Genomic DNA, 8,767 nt, shown 5'->3' with positions numbered 1-8,767 from the left:
GAAATTGTTGCTGCAGTGTGATGGTTCAGAATCTCTTCCAATAACCCCATGACTGTCTCATGACTTTCACACCGACTCTAATAATCAGCCTGAAAGTAGCAGAGTGCAGCCCTGCATGTGACTATACACCACTCACTGCATCTGCAGCACACACACACACACACACACACACGCCACTCATTGCATCTGCAGTAGACACTAAGCAGTATGAACCACTGGAGAAAACTGTCAGTGCAGTTACACATTAATAATAATAATAATGATAGCTTCATTGCACGTGTCAAAACAGTGTTACAAAGTGCTTCACAGATTACACAAAATATTACATTTAAAAAAAAGCAAACCATACCCCCCCAAAAAAGAATGAATAAGAAAAAAAAAAGAACAAAACCTCAACCTCAACATCAAACAATATCAAACAAAGTCAAAGTTACAGAAAAGCGAGTTGATAAAGTTGAGTTTTTAGAAGTGACTGAAAAGAAGTCAGTGAAAACGAAAGACAAATTTCAGCAGGGAGACAGTTCCAAAGTTTTGGGGTCCTGAAGGCAGAAGCACAGTTACAGATAAACCTGCTAGAATAGGCTACAGACTGCTTTCCCATTACCAGTGTATGAGGTTTGATTATTGTTTTTCAGATTTTAAGGCAACATTGGCTATTTATTATTTATATATATACAGTATTAACAGCTGGGATTGGCTCCAGCCTCCCTGCGACCCTTGTGAGGACAAGCGGTTATGGAAAATGAATGAATGAATATACAGTATATATCTTAAACACTCTGAAATCAAGAAGGCCTCTGTGAAGCTTTGGTGACCCCTAGTGGGGGTCATTAAAAAGTGCTTCCCCTAATAATTCCTCATGAAGAACTACACACTAGATAATGTTGAGTTATTTGAAAACATACATGACAATCTTATAATAATGAGCATGTGTGAATCCACCATGCTGACCGCTGTCCCCCCAACAACACATTTATATATTTACAACATAATTACAACACATTTACTCAATCAGAATCATCAGAATTAAAGCTCTGCTGGTGAACTGTTTCAAACAAACACCATGTAGACCAGCATTTTTACAGCACATATCACTGCAAAACAACTAAGACAGGACATCACAGTAAGTATTTTTTAAGGTCTAAAATAATCAGGGAATGAAAACTCTACCTATACAATTATTGATGGTCCAGAGGAAAAATTTCATAAAATGCCCCCAAATCTTGACAAAGGTGGAATATTTACCCTGAATTGAGTTTTTCAAAGACAGTAGAGTGTGACAGACCTGCTAGCCAGGCTTGTAAACTCGGTCTGGTAAGAGATTACCAGGATTTGGCTCTGGTGTGTTTTGCTTGGAGTAAACAGTAGATTGTCATTTTCTCATCTGCCTTTAGTTCACAATTTACAGGCAAAATATCAAAAATACATAGTTTGGGGAATACAATTAACTTTACACCTATGGCATGTGATAGGATATCCAATACCTCTTTAAAAAAACAACTTAATATTTGGGCAATCTCAAAGGCTGTGGAACAGTGTGCCCTTGATTCCACATTTACCACATATGTCCCGGGTATCAGGGCTGAATTTAGGGTTTGAGTTATATATGTCCTCATTATCCATTTATAAAGTTTATTATTTTTACATGTGGGTTTTATTATGTCGTTATGTCTTATATGTCTTTTTATGGGAAGCATTTGGTGAATGCAACTCTTTTCATTTCTGAGGAGGTCTGTGAGCCATACATTAGAGTGGTGTTTAACTGCTCTTTTGGCATGCTGGATTTTTAAACATATATGTAAAATGATGCACATTATGTATGAAATGACTTTAAGAAAATTATATGTGAGGATAAAAATGACACCTAAAGACATATTCTCATTATACAATAAAAACAGGCCCACATAAAAAAGCATAGGCCAACAAAACCACATTCAGTAACTTTTTACAGCATTATATTTTGTCATTTGCATTTCAGTTTGGCCTTTGGACTTAAGAAGGAAGTGTTTCAAAAACTAGAAGATAATCTAATGTATCTATGGTACACATTTTTCAAATAAATATGTTTTTATTTATTTGACGGATTAAAGGTGGAGTGGAACTACACATAATCTTGTCTGTGTGTGTGGGATTTTTTCATGTTCTTTTTGCTCGTATGCGCTCACCCAGCCATCTGGCCCTCATATAGCCATCTGGCCCTCATACAGTCAGCATCTCCTGCCAGCAAAGTAATGAAATCAAGGTGCAGATGAGTTCCTGGGAAAGAGATGGAGAGGAGGAGGTGTTCACAAACACTAACAACAAACACAGCAGCTTTTTCTGGTTCTGGTTTCAGTCTGACTCCAACCTCCATAAAAAGACACACTAAGTAATTATCAGCAATATTTCCACTCAAAAAGCCTGAATATGTCAACACCTGTAAATGTCCACAAACTGGGAAAACGATGACAATCGAGAGCTCCTTACCCTCTGAGCAGAGAATGAGATCAGCCGCCATACAACAGAGACAGTAAATGACTGTGATTGACACATTAAGCCATTGTTATTATTTAGAAAGTGTTTTGACACATATATTATAAGTCACACTAGAGGTGGACGCTTATGTGTTGAACATCACGCCTGTCATGCCTCTTTTAATTGCAGGATACCGTGATGCATTGTATAATCACACATGGTGACATGGTGGTGCCAGCATCATGATGCTACCACCGTTTGGTTCTGTGTAAAACTGCAGGGACGGTATAAAGAGGGAACGTCATAGTGCCATCTCTGTGTAAAAGCAGCTATTATCGTTAAAAAGCAGTGGTTTCTGGGTTTGGGGTCAGACTCAAGCTTGGCTTCTACAGAGAGGAAACTGAAACTTCAGGCATCAGACATCATTCCAACACGTTCTCATTCCAGATCTTCACATATCGCTGCTTTGCATTGGACTTCTAGAAGGTAGGAGGTAGATTTATTATCCTTGATCCTGCTACATCTTTGGAGTTGAAGCTGTTCGGCACAGGCCACCAGTGTAGATCCTCTCGTGGTCTGCAGTATTCAGTCCAAACCCCACACAACTTCTCTGGATATTAATAAGTGCCACTCTATCATAGAAAAGTTGTATCATAAAAAAGAAGCAAGGATTTGCGGAGCTACTGGCTACTGCATCTTAAATGAGCTGCCGTCATCATAGCAATGACTTCTTCTTCATCTCTTCTTCGTATTACTTTTTAGGTATCCCTCTGTGTCTGCTGTTCATGTTCTTGGATGCGGCTATCACGATGTCAACACAAGCACATGGAGGGATGATGCTGCATGTGGTTATGTTTATACAGCAAAAGCACATGGCAACCAGCGCTGGGATGTAAATAAAAGTTGATGCTGGCACGGATGGTTAGGTTTAGCCAATATAGACACATGTAGACGGGAAGTAAACAACAGACTCCCTCAGAAAAGATCAAAAAGATCTATCCACCACACCTCCTACTCGCCCTGTAGTGATCTTTGTGCTCCTTATTTTACTTTGTTACCAGCAGTGCTTCAACCTGACACTCGCCTGCTGCATATCATGCTGACACAACAGGTTCTCTCCAGCCGTGTTCTCAAGTGACACTGACCATCCACGTATCATGTGAAGATGGCAGATACTGTACAGCTGTCCCTCGGCGTATGACAACGTGATGACTGGATCTGTCTGCCCGCGTTCTCTGCCGATGACATCAAGTGTCATGTGGGTGTGAAATGTGGCTTTGGGATTGTAAGCCGAAAGCACTGCAAAAGCGGTGGTATTTGACAACTTTGGAGGGATAATGTGCTGTTTACTCCTGTGTTATTATATCAACACAAATGTGGATTCAGAGGCAGCTGATGACTCTTTTTGGACTGAATTTGCATTTATAAACTTCAAAGTACAGTTGTCAACAAAGTGTTGATCACAACATCTGCTGCTGTACCTTTAGCATCTAAAAAATGTAATCCCTCCAGACAGGCCCATACTGAGAACAAGAAGATGGTGCTCACTATTGTTGTCCCAGAAACACTTGTCCTTGGAGTAAAACACCGAGTGGACTGATGACAACAGATGGTCTGAGGAAGTCCTGGAACAATAAAAAGGAGACTTCCAGTACTTTTAAGTGTTCCGTGATTTTGCTTGGAGCTCGCTGAGCTGTTTGTTGTGTGTGTGTGTGTGTGTGTGTGTGTGTGTGTGTGTGTTAGTCCACTTTGTCACCATCTCCAACACTGGAGACACTTTTGGCCTCTGACGAGATAAGTACCCTTTTTGCAAGATGTATTTATTAGTAGCCTCAGAAGCCTTTTTTTTTTTTTTTTTATTTTCTGAGCCCACTGGATGGCGTTCTTGGTTTAAATTTAAAACCTTTGCTGAAAACAAAGCACCATGAAGTGGGCTAATGAAATAAAGAAAATGATTCACGAGGCTTCATTTGGCCATCATTAGTCTTCATGCCTCCATGAGATAGCCATGTTTTTGGGATGTCCATTCCCTTCTTGTAATGCAATGTCTGAAGAAAACATTGAGGGAATTCCTTCAAGTTAACATCGAATTGGACTTGAGAATGAACTGATTAGATTTTGGTGGGCAAAGGTCAATGGTCAAGGTCACTGTGTCTTGTGTCTGACCTTGTGTATTCTTTTGACTACAATATTGAAAGAGGACCTTGAGGGAGTTTTCTCAGATTTGACACAAATGCTGACTACGATTCAGGAAATAACCTATTAGAATTTAGTGGTTGGAGGTCAAAGGTCAAGGTCAATGGTGAACAGCTTTTAAGCCATATATATATTTACATGTAAGCTATACAAACATTTCCCTGCTCACTACTGTGCACAAATGTAGTGTTAGGCCTCAAGAGCCCCTCTGGTGTTGGCAGTGATACCTCCAAAAAGAACCCACATACAGTGAATGGTGGATGGTCCAGAACAAAGCAGTCTATAGGCCTGCTGGTGGATTGCAGTGCTCATCACACTCAGTATAATAATGTGTTGGACAACGTACTGGTTTTGCTGGGGTAGGAGCTTTATCAGTAGTGGGGATAAAACATGTCTTGCATAAAAGCAGTCATATGTTCCATCTGGAGACATTATTTACTCTGGTGATCAGGGGACATGTCCCCCCTACTTTTATTTGGCAGTATGAATTTTGAACTAAAATCACAAGCACACAGACACATGCACACACATTTACATACTCATACTGTACACACAAACATGTTGTTATACTTTTTTTTGCTGGAGCTGTGTAACAGTTCAGACGGTCTCTCTGGGAGAATTACTGGCAAGGTAAGAAGTTCATAAACAGCTACGGGTGGCTGGGTTGCTATTTGTTGCTATCAAACACATTGCAAAACAACACTGTTGCACAACAACTGAAGACAGAAAGAAAGGAGGTGTACATAGATCTGATGCCACTTGACAAATGCAGCACTAAATAAATGATTGGAACAAAGGGCTTAAACATTTTCATGCTCTTAAGGATCAACAAAAAGCATTTTGGGGAAAGAATCTTCATCTGACAAGAACAAGAACTGGAATCTTATTCCAGTTTTGGAATAAGATTCCAAATCTTATTCATCCAGTTGTATGCTCAGGACTTCCCAAACAGAGACAGCTCTCATTGAGGGGAAACGCAACTATCAATTCTATGTGTCCATCATTTCTATCATTCTCATACCGAATTGCCACATATTGCTGCTTTGCAGTGGACATCTGCATCTATGTATTACATTCTATGCATACCTCCGTGTCTGCTGTTGACGTTCTGAGATGCTGCTACTGTGATGTCAATACATGCACATGGTGGGATTATGCTGCACATGGGTGTGTTTAGGCAACAAAAAGACATGCTGGCATGGATGGTTTGCTTTGGTCAAAAGAGGCACATGGTAGAATGCGCGAAGCCTGGGTTTGCGCATGAAAGTCTGGGGTTTATTTGACCCATCCACTGCCCTGCCACCAGATCTTTAGGTGCCCTCCTGCTCCTTATATCATCCTGTTACCAGCAGCATTTTAATCAGATGCTGTCTGGCAGCTTATCATACAAACGTGACAGGTTCTGCCTGGCTGCATTCTCAAGTGATGCTGCCTGCCTGCATATCATGCCACTGGGTCAGGTGACGTCAGACCATCCAGCCATCCAGTGGCGTATCATAAAACTGCGAACAGTTCTGTCTGACCAGGTTCAAATTTATTTATAAAGCCCATTACCACAAACACACTGTCACACAGTTCTATCCAGCTACATTCTCGAGTAATGCCATCCAGCGGCTTATCAGCAAAAGATAGCTTTTGTTGTCTGGATCTTATGCCGAAAGCACTGCAGAAGTAGTGGTATTTGATGACTTCAGAATGAGAACGTACTGGTACTAAAAGTGAAACTTACATATCACTGCTGTCGGGCGTAAACCTCCTATGTCCAAAATTGCTATTTTACAGGTATTAGAAAAAAATCAGTGACTTTAAGAAGGATCCAATGAAGATGGAGGTTTGGTCACAGGCTTTTTTAAATACATTATTGGTTGAGAAATGGTAAAACCCACTGACAGATGCAGAGGGACAGCAATAAATTTAAGTTACGAAAATACATAAAAATTGTGAAATTTGGAGATACAAGGTTTGTCCAATGAAATGCTCAAAATGAAGAAAGTAGTTTGTACTTTGTTTGTGTTAGTTTGGTGTTTTAATGTGTTAGATTGGATCCAACCAATTAGCAATTGAGGCAGCTGTAGACCAGCAGCTCCCGTGTTCAGATGATTAAAGTATCACTTTTTTCAATGCAGTCTGGCTTTTATGAAAGCATGGCGTAAGTTTCACTTTTTGTTCTTGTTCCCGCTAGAAAGGGCTGTCTTTTTGGGAAGCTTTGTTTTGATAGTTTTATTGTTGCCAAACACTGAACTATTTTAATTAATTAAGAATGTCCTGGTTTTGGGTTCTTTGTCCCGAAGGCATGCAAGAAAATCCCCTCTTTTTTTTCGCAAATTCATTGTTACATGGGGGAGTAATTGATATAGGGATGAAGTATTCATTTAAGTTTCACAAGGCTTTCAGTGATGGCACTATATTTTTCAGTCTAAAGAAAATCTAGACTGTAAATCCTTTGCACAACTTTCTAATTACATCAAGATCCTCTAGCTTCTACAAGCTTTCAGTTATTGAGTTCAGTGTCAGTGGGGGCCGAACTTACAACATGAAGAAAAATCAGCCAGTTGGCATTTTTTCCCCCTTGCTGTTGTCGTAAGAGTATGGAAACTTAATGTCTTGAAATTTAGATTAACCCTTTCAAACCTGAGCAAGTTGGCTTGATTTCTTTCAAAAATATGGGAAGAGGGCAATGAGAAACTGAAACAAAATGAAATTACAAAAGAAAAAAAGAAGTAAACAACAACAACAATAAAGAAGGAAATTACCTTAAAAACTGCTTAAAATAATAATTATTTTGAAAGATAATTTTAAATAAGTAATTATGATAACTTAAGTCCCCCCCCCAGCATTTAAAAGAAAAGAATTCTCCAAAACTACAAAATCTTGCATTTTGAGACATTTCTTGCCAAGTTTCTTGTTGCATTTTTCCTATATTTTTGAAAATTAAATTAAACCAATTAGGTTAGGGTCCAAATGTTTAAACACTTGTGAAAGGCGTCTGGATGCAGCACAAGGAAAGTGATGTCGATCCAGGTTTCAAGGGTTAAAGTTTCTTTACTTTCTGAGTGACAAGTGATGCAAAGCTTGATACACAAATAAGCACATTATTTTAACCCAACTAATATAAACAGCACACAACAACATAGCCAAAGCCATTTTTGAGGCAGGGTTATCAGTGTTCAGTTTAAGTATTAGTGCTGGTAATGTATACTGTGCAATGTCAATGGATATAAACTCAGTCTGGCTAATTGAAACTTTGTTAAGCATTCAGCTCTTAGTTAAATAACATCAGGACCATTTCTTCAGAATTTTATTTTTAATTTTATGTTTATTTTATTTTTTTGCATCAGGCAGTGAGTGCTGTGCATGTCTGCAGCTCCACAACTTTTCCAGCAGGGGTTGCAGCTGCCCCACTTTCCCTGGCCCTCGCTGTGACTGCTTTCTTTTGGTTATTTCACACATTTCTGTATTGTTTTTTTTCTCTCTCTTGCTTGTCTTGTTTGATGTGGTGGAGGTCATTTGGAAAAGGTTAGTCATTGATCCTTGGCAGCAGAGTGCCATGCAATAAACATTGGATAGAAGCCGACCAATCATAGCTCACAGCCTGTCACAGCTTTCGTGATGTACAAAGGTGAAGGGTGAGAAGTCTAGGAGCTGCTTTTCTGCTCCACCTGACAGCACCAACCACTTGAGTTTCTGTCTGTAATCAGTGTGCAATGAATGAAAGTGAAGCTGGAGCCGCTCCTGGTCACCAGGGCAGTGAAGGTGGAATCTTAAAAGAGGTTGTGGTGTCGTCACTAAACCAAGATGTCAAACTCAGAGACAAATGGCCAAATATTTCAGTCATACTTGTCTTTTTGTCGCGACAGCCCAGACACTGCGCAGGACAACACCGCAACTGTCAAACCAGACTTTCTCAATTAAGCTCCTCCCTCTCTCGCTCTCAAACTTAGATGGAAAGCTATGGTGGCTCTGACTGTGAAAACACAACGTTTCAGAAAACAAAACAAAAAAACCCAACATTTTCCAAAACACTGCAAAATTTCACAATACAAACATTTTCACATTACATACATTTCATTAGCATTTCTACTACTCATAATCTAGTAACAGCATTTAATGATTAATA

Source organism: Plectropomus leopardus, chromosome 11 (assembly GCF_026936395.1).
Source record: "Plectropomus leopardus strain MGB_pleo_1.0 chromosome 11, ASM2693639v1, whole genome shotgun sequence".
NCBI classification, from domain to species: domain Eukaryota; kingdom Metazoa; phylum Chordata; class Actinopteri; order Perciformes; family Serranidae; genus Plectropomus; species Plectropomus leopardus.
Note: the sequence above shows the minus strand (reverse complement) of the source record.